Source organism: Trachemys scripta, chromosome 1 (genome assembly GCF_013100865.1).
Source record: "Trachemys scripta elegans isolate TJP31775 chromosome 1, CAS_Tse_1.0, whole genome shotgun sequence".
In the NCBI taxonomy this organism is placed as follows: domain Eukaryota; kingdom Metazoa; phylum Chordata; order Testudines; family Emydidae; genus Trachemys; species Trachemys scripta.
Window position 1 is genome coordinate 196851798 of NC_048298.1, and position 16148 is coordinate 196867945.

The 16148-nt window shown below is 41.9% G+C and overlaps 1 long non-coding RNA gene across 1 annotated transcript in view; it reads left to right on the forward strand.

The window, feature by feature from the left end:
* Positions 1–1579: 1579 nt before the first annotated feature.
* Positions 1580–16148, forward strand: part of LOC117871203 — a 27483-nt gene continuing 12914 nt past the window's right edge. The window contains exons 1-2 of the long non-coding RNA XR_004644178.1: positions 1580–1690; positions 15460–15566. This is a non-coding gene — a long non-coding RNA (uncharacterized LOC117871203). The remainder of the gene's footprint in view (positions 1691–15459; positions 15567–16148) is intronic.

Consider the following 16148-nt stretch of genomic DNA (forward strand, 5'->3'; position numbering starts at 1 on the left):
TATTCCTCAGTCTGCCAGATGAGAACCATCGGTCAACAGGCCTTGGAAAATTTTGTATGTCCAAGGGCTAAGTGCACTGATTTTTCTCCATTATTGTTCTACATTTGGTTTGGTTGTTCACCCTTTGAGTTCGAAGATGACCATAACATCACAGGTTGGTTTGGTTTCTGTGAACACGTGAGTGGCTGATCAGGCCAATTCGAACTTTGAACTGTCTGTGGCACACTGAACAAGAGATGCCGCTATGGATTACTTGATTAACAGCGGACATGCTGCTGTTGTGAGATTTACGCTGCTGGCATGTCTGCTCTGCCTCAGTAGTTCTCTGCTCATTAGGGTGACCAGATATCCCGATTTTATAGGGACAGTCCAAATTTTTGGGTCTTTTTCTTATATAGGCTCCTATTACCCCCAACCCCTGTCCTGATTTTTCACATTTGCTGTCTGGTCACCCTACTGCTCATAGATTGTAGCTCCAGTATGGATGAGGCTTTGCCAGGTAGAATGATCATGAGCAAGATCTTCCCAAAACTCTGGGTCAATGTTGAAATGTCCCAAGGATAACTCGAGGGAGTCCTTGAAACATTTCTTCTGGCCTCCCTGAGAGCACTTTCCCTCCTTTAGCTTGCCATAAAAGATCTTTGGCAGTCGCTCATCTGACATTCTGGTGACATGGCCTGCCCATCTCATCTGTGATTTCATCAACAGAGTATAGATGCTTGGAATGCCTGCCCATATGAGAATCTCAGTATCTGAAACCCTTTCTTGCCATTTTATCCTCATCAGTTTCCTCAGACAGCCCATGTGAAAGTGATTCAGCTTCATAGCATGGCGTCTGTAACATGTCCAGGTTTCACATGCATACATCAGAGTTGGGAACACGATAGCTTTGTAGACCTTCAGGCCTCTACGCTCCCACATATTTGCACATAGTCTGTCAAAGGCCACTCTTGCGTTGGCAATTCTGGCATTGGTTTCATCATCAATGTGAACTGCAGATGACAATGTACCACCGAGGTAGGTGAACTTGTCCACTGGAGGGTTTTGCCGTTCACTGTGATAGCAGGCTCTACGTAACACTTTCCTGGTGCAGGCTGGTACATCACTTGTGTCTTTTTTATGTTAATTGTGAGACCAAAGTTGTCACAAGCTGAAGAGAAATAGTCCATAGTCCGCTGCATGTAAGACTCAGATTTGTCATTCACTGAACAGTCATGAGCAAACAGAAGATTGCGAACAGTCACTTCTGTACCTTCATCTTTGCCTGTAGTCGCCTCAAATTGAAGAGCTTGCCATCACTCTGGTATCTGATGCCAATCCCGGTGTCACAGTCATAAAAGGCAGAGAACATCATACTGAAGAGGGTTGGGGCCAACACACAATCCTGCTTGATTCCATTGGTGACTGGGAATGGTTCAGATGACTCACTGACAGTGAGTCACTGTCACCCACAATGCGAGTGAGCATGCCATCATTGAATTGCCGAAACATTGCAATGAATTTCTCCAGGCAACCAAATTTTGCCATGATAGTCCAATGGCCCTCCTGACTGACTCTATCAAATGCTTTTGTCAGGTCAATGAAAGTCACATGCAGGTTGGAGTTCTGTTCTTAGCATTTCTCCTGAAGTTGACGAGCTGCAAACACTGAATCTATGGTCCTGCATCCTTTCCTGAAGCCACACACTCAGGTAAGAGCCCTTGTTCAATATGTTTTCTACATATACCTCTGCACACATAGCATGTGGTCATTTTTACAGTATGTTATGTTAATGCATGTGAGTGGAAACTCCTGCCCTCATAAAGTTATGCGTTGATAACAGATGAGAAAGGAAGCAAAGTTTGTAATTTTGCGCAACTATAACATTATTTAATTCATGATAAAATAATTTGTAGAAGGTTTCTTAATCTTGTACTACTGACTTTTTCTTTCATCAATGCTTTTCCTATTAACAGTTCATATTCTGAGCTATAGTCACAGCTAAAAGACTAATTTGCTGGCAATTGCAGAAGCCCACTGTGCCACAGTATTCTATTATCTCACTGTGGCAGCTCTTTTCAGAGGCAAATGATCAAATTAACACCATGTTGAGTTTGTATACGGCCTTAGCCTTCTGGAGGGAGAATATAAATTAAGAATATTTGGCCTTGTCTACACTGCCACTTACAGCGCTGAAAAATTCTTTGCTCAGGGGTGTGAAAAAACACCACCCTGAGCGATGCAAGTTTCGTCGCTGTACAGTGGCAGTGTAGATAGTGCTGGGTAGCTATTCCCCTCGCAGAGGTGGTTTTATTACCAAACATTACTCTCCCAGCTCTGGAGCCGTGACTACACAGCCACAAGGCAGCGCTTTAATGTTGGTTGTGTAGACATACCCTTAGTTTGACTGTACTATGATCCAGATTATCAGAGGATCTTTTTATATATAGTTTCATCATAAACAGAAAAGCTGCTTTTTCCCATTGCATGAGATTCCTTTCTATACCCTTATCTTACCTCTGGGTAGATGGATGTAAATGTGAGTCTGAAGTATAAGGATATGATACAATACAAGGACAAAAACTTTAAAATGATGTTATTAACAACACATGTTTACCTATATTGCTCACACCTTTGATTGAGTAAAAATTTGTAAAACCTATTTAATTGTCACTATTTATATTCATTGTTTGCCTTTTTTATTGCTGTCATTTGGACAATTTAAACCAATAGTCCAGGGATCGGCAACCTCTGGCACGCAGCCTGCCAGGGTAAGCACCCTGGCGGGCCGGGCCGGTTTGTTTACCTGCCATGTCCACAGGTTTGGCCAATCGCGGCTCCTACTGACCGCAGTTCGCTGCTCCAGGTCAATGGGGGCTGCAGGAAGAGTGGCCAGCACATCCCTCTGCCTGCGCCGCTTCCCGCAGCCCCCATTGGCCTGGAGCGGCGAATCGCGGCCAGTGGGAGCCGCAATCGGCCGAACCTGCGGACGCGGCAGGTAAACAAACCGGCCCGGCCAGCCAGGGTGCTTACCCTGGCGGGCTGCATGCCAAAGGTTGCAGATCCCTGCAGTAGTCATTTTCAATTTGAGGTCCTAAGTGCTGCAATATTTCAGGTTTAAAGAATATAAGGGAACGTTTTTATTTAAAAACAATGGTATTAATTGGATTTTTTTTAATTGTGGAATTGTTTTTGTTGCTCTTAGTCCTTATTAAAGCTTGTTTACCAAGTTTAAAATTTGGGTCAAAGTTAAGATGACAGTGTCCCTCTAACTTTTGGTTTCCATTGCTTGTACACTTGCATGCAGTGCTAATATGAGGTTTTATGTGCTTCTATATTTTAGCTGAAAATCTTCAGTAAAAATAACTTATTTTCAGGTAGAGACAAGGTGGGTGTGGTATCTTTTATTGGACCAACAGTTGTTGGTGAGAGAGACAAGCTTTCAACCTTACACAGAACTCTTCTTCAGCTCTGGGAAACTTAGGGCTTGTCTACACTGGTACTTTACAGCGCTGCAACTTTCTTGCTCAGGGGTGTGAAAAAATACACCCCTGAGCACTGCAAGTTTCAGCGCGGTAAAGTGTCAGTGTAGACAGTGCACCAGTGCTGGAAGCTGTGCTCCCAGCGCTGGTAGCTACTCCCCTCGTGGAGGTGGTTTTTTTATAGCGCTGGGAGAATACCGGTGCCGCGACTACACAGTCACGTTAAAGCACTGCCGCGCTTTACTCAAACTACGTCTACACCACAAATTACTTTGGTATAACTTACATTGTTTAGGGGTGTGAATAATCCACTCCTGAGCGACATAAGTTATACCGACCAAAGTACCAGTGTAGATAGTGCTATGTTGGCGAACCTCTCCCACCAACAAAGCTACCACTCTTGCAGAGGCATGAGTTATTAAGTCGACAGGAGAGCTCTCTCCTGGAAGCTTAGGCATTGGTGCAGCTGCACATCTGTCAGTGATGTAGTGTAGACACAGCCTCAGGGCATGTTTTCACTAGCAATGTTAAAGCGCTGCCATGGCAGCACTTTAACGTGGCTGTGTAGTCGCGGCAGAGCGCTGGGAGAGAGCTCTCCCACTGCTATAAAAAATCACCTCCACGAGGGGAATAGCTCCCAGTGCTGGGAGTGCAGCTCCCAGCACTGGTGCACTGTCTACACTGCCACGTTAGAGTGCTGAAATTTGCAGCACTCAGGTGGGTGTTTTTTCACACCCCTGAGGAGAAAGTTGCAGCACTCTAAAGTGCCAGTGTACATAAGAACAGGAGTACTTGTGGCACCTTAGAGACTAACAAATTTATTAGAGCATAAGCTTTCGTGGGCTACTGCCCACTTCTTCGGATGCATATAGAGTGGAACATATATTGAGGAGATATATATACACACATACAAAGAGCATGAACAGGTGGGAGTTGTCTTACCAACTCTGAGAGGCCAATTAAGTAAGAGAAAAAAATTTTTTTGAAGTGATAATCAAGCTAGCCCAGTACAGACAGTTTGATAAGATCCCACCTCTGCCACCATGTCAAGGCTGCTTCCCCACTCTGAACTTTAGGGTACAAATGTGGGGGCCTGCATGAAAACTTCTAAGCTTAACTACCAGCTTAAATCTGGTCCGCTGCCACCACTCCCAAATGTGCTAATTCCCTTCCCTGGGAAGCCTTGAGAGACTCTTCACCAATTCCCTGGTGAATACAGATCCAAACCCCTTGGATCTTAAAACAAGGAGAAATTAACCATCCCCCCTCCTACCTCCCACCAACGCCTGGTGGATCAAGATCCAACCCCCTTGGATCTAAAAACAAGGAAAAATTAATCAGGTTCGTAAAAAGAAGGCTTTTAATTAAAGAAAAAGGCCTCAGAATGTCAGTGTCACAAGGTGGAATAGATTGTTTAGTAAGAGTAATTAACACATATTTCAAGGGACTATTTAAGGTGAAGTGGCCCATTAACACCCCTCATGTCATAGGGAGGAAAAGAAATGTGGCAGTGGGAAGAGGGAAGTAGCTGGGAGGGATTGTTAGTGGGTTATAGATAGTTGTAATAAACCATAAATCCAGTGTCTCTGTTCAGTCCATGATTTTTGGTGTCTAGCAAAGTTATGAATTTAAGTTCCCAGGCTTGTCTTTTGAAAGGGTTGTGCAAGTGTCCTTTGAGGATAAGGACTGATAGCAATCACTCTATATCTGACCTATGTGAAAAGTGTTCACACACAAGCGATGGAGATGTGGTATTTTTATCTTATCATTCTCCTGTGAGAGTTCATTCAGGAACAGGACCTGCTCTAGGTTTATTGCTGCCCCCCCCCCCAGCCCTAGGCTCCCGCCCCCCACCCCGCACTCCCCTGCTGCCCCAGCCCTGGGTTCTCCCCCCACACACACACACACACCCTGCTGCCCTAGTGCTGGGCTCCCTCTTTTCCCCACACCAGTGCCCTCCCTTCAACCTGCACTCTCCTGCCGCCCCAGCCCTGGGTGGGTCACTGGTAACTCGCTCCCAGGGTGGGTCATTCAGCAGGAATCTTGGATGTGCACAGAACACAGACAGGATTGGTTCCCATATGGTTACAGAACTGCAGTAAAGTGGAACAATTTTCAGCTGGTGTAATTGGAGGATATCTGGATGCATATTATAAGACTGTCCTACATAAATGAGGAAAAGTTGAGGTGCCTTTATTATTCTTTTGTTCCACTCTTTCTTTCTATGGGGAATTTGCCAATGCAATATCACTGTCTTCCTTTTAAACAAATAAAACTTAAAAAAAAAAAGTCAATGGCTGTTGAAAATAGCAATTCCAGTTCTAAAAACCACTGGGAAGCATTTCTTTCTCAATTTTATCCTACTTTTTCTACAGCAAGTTACAGTGGATCAGTATATTTGATTTGGGAGAAATGAAGTAACAGCTGCCTGAATTGAGCTTGAGCACTCCTGAATTTTGAGGGTGTTCAAATCTGGAAGGCAGGTGCTAGATTCCCTTTCTGAATATTAGCTATATCTGGAAAGGAAAAGTCAATTTCTGCTTCCATGGCTCAGAAGTGGAAATCTTCCTGGTACTATATCTAAAGCTGCCCAGGTCCAGAGCCTCCCCTCCCTTACTTTTCATTTTAAATTCTAGTGGAATCCACGTACCTCCCTTGCTAGGCTTCAGATAGAGAGGGGCACTGTCCATTTAGTCCACCCAATTCCTTCTTTGGGGGCTGCAAGTTGAGGTCACACAAGTATCCCTAATCCAGTCTAGGGATGTCTTTCTGGGCAAAGCCTTCTACTCCTTAGGCACACTTGTTCCCCATTCACAGTGCCACCCCTTTTGACTCACAGCAAGCTGCAGCATGGCTCTGCTACTTCACTCCCTCCTCCTCCCTTTCCTGTTGATAGCTGCCAAGGGATTGCTGGGAAATGTAGTTCTTTTCCTGCTCCAGGGCTGGCTCTATAGGCAGGGAGCTAGGCAAGGAACTACAGCTCCCAGGGTCCCATGGGTTCTCAGCTCCCATGCTGGATCTCCAGCTGCTCCATGGCTCTGCTTCTGCAGGGTTGTGAGAGGGGAGGAAGTGAATGTAAAAATAAATAAATAAATAAATAAAGGATGACCCAAATGCCGCCTCCTGCAAATGTGCCACTCCAAGCACCTGCTTGTTTTGCGGGTGCCTAGAGCCGGCCCTGTTCAGGAATGTAGTGATTGTCTGTTTCACCCACATAGTTGTTATTGGGGCATTTAGTGTACCGAATGCAGGACCCCACATGTTGTGATAGGCATGTGTAGGACCCAGGGATCTTGAAAGCTGTGTTGTGAGGGCTGTTGTTGATCCTTGTAGCAGTGGCGACATGTCTTCAGATTTTGCATCTGTTGTTCTGTCAGGGTCTGGTGCTGCTTTGAGTTGGTGTGTCCTGGTTTGTGGGGAGGTTGCTTCTGATTATGAGCTTGGAGAGGATTGGGGGTTGTTTGAAGGCTGGAAGTGGAGTTTCATGAAAGATTTCTTTCAGGATGGCATCCCTATTGTGTATGAGTTGTAGATGTTTGGTGATACCCCATATGGGTTCCAGTGAGGAATGGGTCGGTGATAATTAGGGATGTGGGGTCAGAGGGTGGGTTTTTTTCTGTATTGAAGCAGGTTCTCTCAGGTATTTGAGTGACCCATTCCATGATGCGATCTATTTCTCTGGTGGAATGTCCTTGTTTGGTGAAGGAGGTTCTGAGTGTGTTAAGGTGTATATCCCAGATTTTCTCCTCAGAGCATATTCTTTGGTATCTGACTACCTCATTGTAGATAACAAATTTCTTGGTGTGTTTAGGGTTGGTTATTGGATCTGTGAAGATAGGTTTGGAGATCCCCGGGTTTCTTGTATATAGTTTTCTGTAGGGTTCCATTGTTGAAGCTGATCGTAGTGTCCAGGAAGTTTCAGGTAGATATTTAGTTGAAGATAAACCAGCTCTTTCCTCATTTTCTGAGAAGACAGAAGAACTCTAAATATCTCTGTGTATTTATTTAGTTACCAACCTTAAAATCTGAGCAGTTACTAATGATTTTAATTGGTGGATATCCAGTCATCACAATGGAAGGTCAACTCCTGCTTACTGTACTCAGCTGAATAGTCCTATAGAAGTCCATGTGGCTACTGCATTGAAAGGTTGAATTTGGCCCAGAAACAGTAGACTTCTCAGAATTCCTAACTAATTGCCCTTAGTGCAATGAGGTTTAGAAATATATAAAAACTGTGGCTGAAGTTTTCAGGTGATTGCAATTTAGCATAAAACTAACCTCTACACAGTGAGCTAAATTCATCCCAAGTGTATCTCCATTATTTCAAATTAATAAATGGACCTAGTATGTTTTGAGCACCTGTCACTTAAACTGGGATTTTTAAAGTAGTGTAAGGGAATTAGGTGGCCAACTCCCATTGAATTTCCCAGTCTTGAAGTATTCAGGAAATATACTGCCATGCAAAAGATTTGGGATAGTTGCCAGAACAGAGTAGTAACTCTCCCCTCTGAGTTGGGAAACAGACATCAAGTATGTCCAAGCTACTGACCTCAGGAGGAAAGATTTACAGATTTGTTAAGAGGGCACATTATGACAACTATTTCATGCAGGGGCATCAAAGGGTACTAGTTATTTGTTTTCCCAACCAGAGATGAGGTGTTGCAGCCGTTAACAAGAGAGAAAGATAGAATGGAATGAGAATGGAAACAATTACAGGTCTGTCTCATCTTACGCTGGGGTTACGTTCCACAGTCAGCGTGTAAAGCGAAAACCGCGTATAGTCAAAATTACATTGAGTGTAATGGTGGGCGGAATCGCCTGCACTACAGGAACAGTATTTAAATTGTTATTTTTCTCTTTTGTTTTTGTTTTTGCTGACCACGTAAAGCTGAATTCGCGCATGTTAAATGCGCGTAAGATGCGACAGACCTGTATTTCCAAAAGGACACAGTTGCTTTAACTTAAACCAGGATAATAGAGCTGGTTAAGTACTATGTAAGTAGTATTTGAAAACATTCCTTATGATATCAAACAGCTGTTTGACACAACCATGTTCAGACCCTTTCTTTGCTCTTCATGAACATTTGTACGATTACAAGTGTTTAGGGTATGGCTCTTCTCCATATGAATATTTGCATTGAACATACAAACAGTGGTGTTCATTATTTGTCATTCATCATTCACTAGTCCTCATTCTCCTGTTTGAAAGGTTTTGCTCATTTGATTAGGGATCAGATATTATTTTGTGACTCAGCTGACTCGTCAGACATCACAACAACAAAAAGTCAAACAGTTCACAAATAAACTTGTAGGCTGAAAAATGTTGGTGCAAATTGTTCTTGAATATTTACAAGCAAATGCATTATTCACAGAGACCCAAATTAATTTACAAATATTAAATTGCACTAAAAGGGCAGGTGGTTTGTTGTCATATTCCACAGTTTTTACAAACATGAAATGTTGGCATTTTTCATGGCCGGGCAGGTCTCCTGAAATTATCTGCTTTGATAGCTAAAAATATTCACTACACTGCAGAGTACCAATTTCATACATTTCAATAAGTCAGAAAGAGGCATGCTAGTTTTCTCAGCTTTACTGAATATCCATGTGTTTTTCCCCATTTGTTAGGTTTCTTTAAAGGTCACCAAAGGTCATGCATAAAAGTCAAGTAGGTACCCTGATGACAAAATTTGGCACCAAGTGTTTTTGGCAATATTAGTACAACCTTATTACCTATCTGATTATCCCTAAATTCATTTAGGGCCAGACTAAGAATAGTTTTCTCAGATAATGGTGTTTAATGTCTTTGGAGGGTGATTATTCCTTGATAATTATGTAATCTTCCAGTTCAGGATAGAAGTATGAGTCAGAAACTGAGGAATACTATCATAAACAGTATGGAGTTTAATTTGTGACACTTGTAGGTTGTGGCTACGCTAAGCAAAGATACCACAGCAAGGATGCATTGATTCCATTAAACACTTTGCTCATCTTTCCAATGTAGGCATCGATCCAGCAACACTGTTTTTAAAAAATTGATTTCTTCATATTCATTGTCACTATCTTATTGATTGAAGTGATGAGAAAAAGGTGAGGCAGTGGCTAGTAGGGTATTCTTTGTGCAGGCCCCTTGATTCTGGAATTTGCTTCCAACTTGGCCCACCAGAGCTGAGCCTGCTACATTTCCAGACAACTTTTCTCTCTGAATCCCTTCTCTCTATTTTGATTATAGGAAAATGCAGGTTTCAGCTTATCTAAGAACTGGAGCATACTGTATTAACTTTTTACCTGGGTTTATAGCTGTCTCCTGCATAGTAAGAAATACAACAGCAGCACATTTTGGTGACCTCAGACAAATACAGAACTTATAGTTCCTAATGAACTCTCTCCTACTCTCCCTGCCCCTGCCCTCGCACCAGAGGAGTTCTGCCCCCTGCCAATTATTGGGGGGGGGGGGGGGGCCCCCTCTTCCCCCCCCCCCCCCTTGTGCACACCCCTGACTAGATAAAAATGAGTTTGGTTCTCCTGTACATTCATTAATCTTTTGTAAATGCAACATATTTATACAAATTTCTTATGAATTGGAAAAATTGCATAATCTATATTTGTAACAAAATTAATTACTTTAAAAATACCTATTATACATACAATTTAGCTACAAAACTACTGCTATTAATATGAAAACTGTTTTACAAGTAATAAATTAGTCACATGACTAGCTTTGCAGCTTGTGGCAGAGCAACAGACATCACTTGGTCAGGCAAACCAAGAAGAGCAAAATTGAAAGTCTCTGAGCAAAGTTCTCCTCCTCATCCTCATGACATTACTCAACTCTAGTATGCTGCTCTCCCTACACATGAGAGACACTCACTGACTTCATGCACATCATTGCCTACACAGTCACTCACTCACTCATAAGTCAGGAAATGTGAAAATGAAGATAATTCACAATGTAAACTTTGCCCCCTTTGTATGTTTACTATAGTCCAATTATGTGATGACATACTATACGCCATCAAATAATATATACTCCATCTAAGATAACAGTAGCACATAAAGACTATATCGAGAGAAAACAAAGGTTTGCAGTTTGCTTAGTAAAGAACCAAACATGGACCAAAATGTCAGAATTCTGGAAATTGTCAGGTGCACACCCTGTAGAGATATTTCCATGAAAGTTACTACACAATGATGAAGACAAATATTTGATATAGAACACAGTTGTGAAATTCTCATGAGAAGTGAGACAATACAGCAAAAACAATTATAACGACAGACAAACGATGAGCATAGAGATTTTTAAAGCAGCCAGGGGAAAAAAGAGTGCAATAATAAACTATACATTTCACATCTTAGATAATTAACTCCAAGAACACAGAAGGAAATGGGTCAAGTTACACCATTTCTCATTAATGAAAGCACTGATATAGCAAAATTAAAAGTCATCTTTAGGGTGTTCAAACATTTGTTTTGGGACGAAAGGAACTGAGTGATGCCTAAGAAAATATTCAATGTGTTAAATAGTGAGAGGGACAATATGAAATATGAGAGGACCAGGTACCAAAAGTGTTTCACAAGCCCCGAAGAAGTGGGCTGTAGCCTACGAAAGCTTATGCTCTAATAAATTTGTCAGTCTCTAAGGTGCCACAAGTACTCCTGTTCTTTTTGCAGATACAGACTAACACGGCTGCTACTCTGAAACCTGTCACAAGCCCCTTGAGACTCACTCATAAAAAAGAAAAGTTATCAGACTCGCCTCAAAAAAATGATTTGGTTATGAAATTCTGGAGCAGAAGCTTTTTTTTCTTCTTAAGAGGAAGAGTTTCTACTAAAAGGACAAGTGGAAGCTTCCCTTTCTCCTTTCTTAGGTGAAAATCTTATTGCCACCTCTGCTGAATTAATTATAATGACAAAATATAACTTGGGCATAAGTTCTGAGAGCTCCTACTTGCATGCCTATATGTACAGTGATAACAGACACTTGGGGGCCTGTAACTCCTTTTTATCATTACTCAGATGTAAAAAAGATCTAGGATGCTGTCTCACCATAAAGAAACTAGTTTGGAAGGAAAACTGGGATTAGATTAGGGGGAAGTAAAGAAACTCAGGCTTTATAGCCCCAAAAATAATATGTCATTGTTAGGAAAACCTAAATGATCTTTAAAAACTACTTTATAACAGAGCCCAAAAATAAATAAATTACCATGAGAAAGGAAAAGTTCCAGCCTGCAGTAATCCATTCATTGTTTATAAACTGGTTACTATAAGGTTACAGCTGTTTCCTCATCTGTAATTTAAAGGTTCAGCTGCAAAAATTGGAGCATGCTGGGAAAAGTTCCAATATAAAGGACAAGAACTTCCCAAAGGAGGTGGAAGTTTCTAAAACTGGTATATAGTCAAGTTGCCTTAAAGGTAACAATATTGCCAACCCAAATGTTATGCGTTAGTTTTACCAAAAAACATAGATTGGCTTTAAAATCATGAGATTATGTAAAAATAATAGATGTGATGTTCTTTTAATTTGCCTTCTGTTTTTTGAGACTTTAGGGTGCACTGGGGTTATATTTTGAAGTTTTCTCCATAGCCATGAGGGCTCACATTTTTCTGTAAGAATGAAGGTGGAAATTATCACATATTCACTTGACTCTAGGAGCTGGAGCTTTAAGGAAAACAATAATTATCATGTATCAGAGGGGTAGCCGTGTTAGTATGGATCTGTGAAAAGTAACAAAGAGTCCTGTGGCACATAGACTAACAGATGTATTGGAGCATGAGCTTTCACGCTTATGCTCCAATACATCTGTTAGTCTATAAGGTGCCACAGAACTCTTTTGCTTAATACTGATCATGAGACTCATGACAAAATCATGAGAGTTGGCAACAGTGAATAGGCCCGAGGTGCTACTTATGCTCTGTAGAAACTTTTATTTTTCTTAGTAAAGATAGTACAGTTCAGAAAAAGAAGGATATTGCCTACGGGTGATAATCTTTATTCTTCATTTCAGAGGTAACTTTTTTGAAGTAAAAGATTAAGATATTTTGGTTCTATTGCTACAGTCCTATGTAGTGGCTCTGCTGAACCACATCAGCAAATATTGATTTAGGCAATTAAGTCCCTTGAGATAAAACGAGAAGATAAAAGAGATGTTTTAACTCCTTTTTTGTCTAAAATAATACAAATAGATGTGTTTTTGAGGGAAAATATTTAATGCTGCTTGTATGCAGCCTTTGAAAATGGTGTGTTTGAATACTCTCCACTGTTCCACAAACTGATTTTACTCTCTAGGAAGATTAACACTCTTGAAAATCTGTCCAGGAATTATAACCTTAAAATATAAAGTTTAATTAAAGGAGCTAATGGAGATAATTTAGGAATCCTCCTGAACTTTTTTTTTTTTTTGGATTCTAAATCTGAAATTCTGCTTAAAAGCTCTTGTGGGTCAGCATTTAGGTTCTTAATCAGAATTCCTGTTCTCTTTAGATATACTCGTTGAATCTGGAATGCATGTAAGCACCCTAAAAATTTGCTTAGATATTGAAAGACAGCAAGATTGTTAGAAATCTGGGTTTAGAAGAATTATTTCTTCAACACACTGAGAAGTAAATTTTCTGGTGTTGGCAACTCAAGTTTTTAAACAAGTGAGCTTTGTTTTTGTTGGAGTAATTATTTTGTTGGTAATATTTCTCTGCTCTCTTCTGTAAGGGGGGGGAGGTGAGAAGTATGTGCCATAAACCCTAACAATTCTCCCTGTCCTTGACCTATTTTTCCTCCTGCTTGAATAGAACTCTAATTTGTATCACTTAGCAGTTTAACTTTTTTACGTGTTTTGTCTGTAATCTTCATGGAGAAGGTGGCTGTCAATATACCTGATGGTTGAGAAATTAAGAGGGATCTAATATATCACAACAGTTACATAAAATACATTTCCACATGATGGCAGGAAACTGTAGAAGATGAAACTAATTCATCTGAGGGTCTAGAACTGTGAACAGCCCCAAGCTCAGTCTTAAACCTAAAAGAGAGGATTCAAGAAAAGCTACTGGCACATGTTGGTTAATCATGGAATTACATACACCCTACAAACTATTTCACGAATGAGAATGGTTGTGTCTCAGAAATGACCCACACACTTCATAAGAGACTATGTGTCAATTGTGAGCTGAATTTAATGAGGGATTATTTCAATGCCTTTAAAACAGATGACTGCCCTAGGTGGAAGGAGTCCATTAAAAGGGAAAGAATGTAATTGTGAGTCTTCCCTAGGTTACCAAGTCAGTAAACGAAAAGAGGGACAGCTTACACCTTAACATGACTAGCTGAGTGGCAGAGCTTGTATGATGTAACTTAATGTATATTTCTCCTCATGTAAATTAATAACCACAGCTATAAAGAAGTGGTTATGGGTTCCAGACATTCACCTTTCTTCAGTCCTAATTTGCAGGAGTTCCCTGGGATCTGTTTTTTGTTACACATTTTGTATTGTTAATACATCTAATAAATCTTCCATTAGCTGTCTTTCAGATAATTATTCTTGCCTCTTACAGATTAACTATCAAATAATGGAGAGAGAAGGGCTGTTAGACTACCCCTTGCCCGGAAGGAAAGCTCCCAGTCTGCTTCTCTGGGTTTTCCAACAAAACCAAGGGAGGAGGGGGCATTTTCAAAAATTTAAAAATAAACAAACAAAACCATAAATAACATTAGGCCCTACACAAAGTAGCAAAAAAGGGAACATTTTTTTTCTCCTTTGCATGATACCTTAATTTCATTTTTGGAGGGAAAATGTGGAAATGTTAGTCCCTATTTTTTTGTTTTCTTTTTTTGATTTAACATTTTAAAATAAGTTTGCATTTTCCAAGGCTTGCCTTTCCAGATTCTTTAGCAGTCCTTGGTTTCCAGTGGAAAGGATGGTCTGGACTCCAAACACCTATGAGTAAGGAGTGAGAATTTGAAAGTGCTTTCAGAGTAGCAGCTGTGTTAGTCTGTATCCGCAAAAAGAACAGGAGTACTTGTGGCACCTTAGAGACTAACAAATTTATTTGAACATAAGCTTTCGTGGGCTACAGCCCACTTCATCGGATGCATAGAATGGAACATATAGTAAGGAAATATATATACACATACAGAGAACATGAAAAGGTGGGAGTTGCCCTACCAACTCTAAGAGGCTAATTAATGTTAATTAATTAAGATGAGCAATTATCAGCAGAAGAAAAAGCTTTTAGAAAATCTTAGGGCAGTTCTGGTTCTCTCAATTTCTGAATGTGGGTTTATAATGGAAGGTGCTGACACACACTTTAGAAACTCTTAAGTAAAAAGTTGTCATGTTACCACAAAGCAGCTAACACTTTAAAAGTAACTTTCTAATAGTTATTTCCTGTTTATTTGTATTATTTCCTAGCAATGAATAGTGAACATCTTGGAGACAAGTATGAACTGTAGGTCCCTATTATGTACCTAGGTAGTATGGTGATGGGTGCCTTTATAAATACATATAACAGCAGTGCGGTGTTGGGATTTGGCAGCCACGTCATGAATTCTTTGGCACTAACATTGTCAGCTTCTGAGCCTTTTACCTGTCAGCGGAACTAGTTACTGTCCTGGAAACACAAGTTATTCATTGAAGAAGGTTTTAACCATTATATTTCAATGAGGCTTGGGCTGTAAATCAAACCTTTTACCCTCAGTACAGTGAGATGATACCCAGGTTGGCACTTATCCTTCCAGGGGGATTTCACAGTCTCTCTCTCTTCCCCTGGTTCTGTTGATTTTTTTTTTCCTCTCACCTCTTTGCTTTCTGCCTTTGTGACACACAACTGTACTCGCACCCTTAACCCAGCTTCCCACTAGCTTTCCCTCACTGCCTGTCTCTTCTTCCTGCCTCCTCTGTTCCCTCCTGACTGTTCCCCTCTCCTCTTAGCAGGGAGGTGGGGGAGGGTCAAGGGAGGCTCCCCTGTTCTCGCTTCAATTTTTCCCTTTTCTCTCAAATTGTCACAGACTCTTCTGATTCCAGCGTTCTGTCCTTTCTCGTGGTGGAGGAGGGACCTCATTCAAATGTTCTGCCTGTTTGACTGGGAATGGAGATAAAAATCATGCAAATCCTGGTAAAGCACTGTAAGAGCTGTATGTTCCTATGTCTGAGGAGTTTAAACACTTCTAATATTATGTACAAAAACACTGTTAAAAGAACATTAAGGTTGCAAAGTCAGGCAGTCATACATTTGGAAAGGCCAAAATTAAAGCACTATGCAGTGTAGTTGTAGCCGTGTCTGTCCCAGGATATTAGAAAGACAAGGTGGGTAGGGTTACCATACGTCCGGATTTTCCCGGACATGTCCGGCTTTTGGGGGCTCAAATCCGGGGGGAAATCCCCAAAAGCCGGGCATGTCCGGGAAAATCGGGAGGCTCGGCCGGGGCCTCTTGGTGCGGGGCCGGGGTCGCGGTGCCGGGGGCATGGTGCTGGGCCGGGAGCCGGGCCAGGCGCGCGCGCGGTGCCGGGCCGGGGGCCAGGCCGGGCCAGGGTCGCAGTGCCGGGCCGGGCTGGGCGCGGGGCCGGGGGCGCGATGCCGGGAGCCGGGGGCGCGGTGCCGGTCCGGGGTCGGGGAGCCGGGCCGGACCCGCAGAGCCGGGCCGGGGAGCCCGGCCGGGCCCATGGGGCTGGGAGCCGGGCCGGGGTCGGGGAGCCG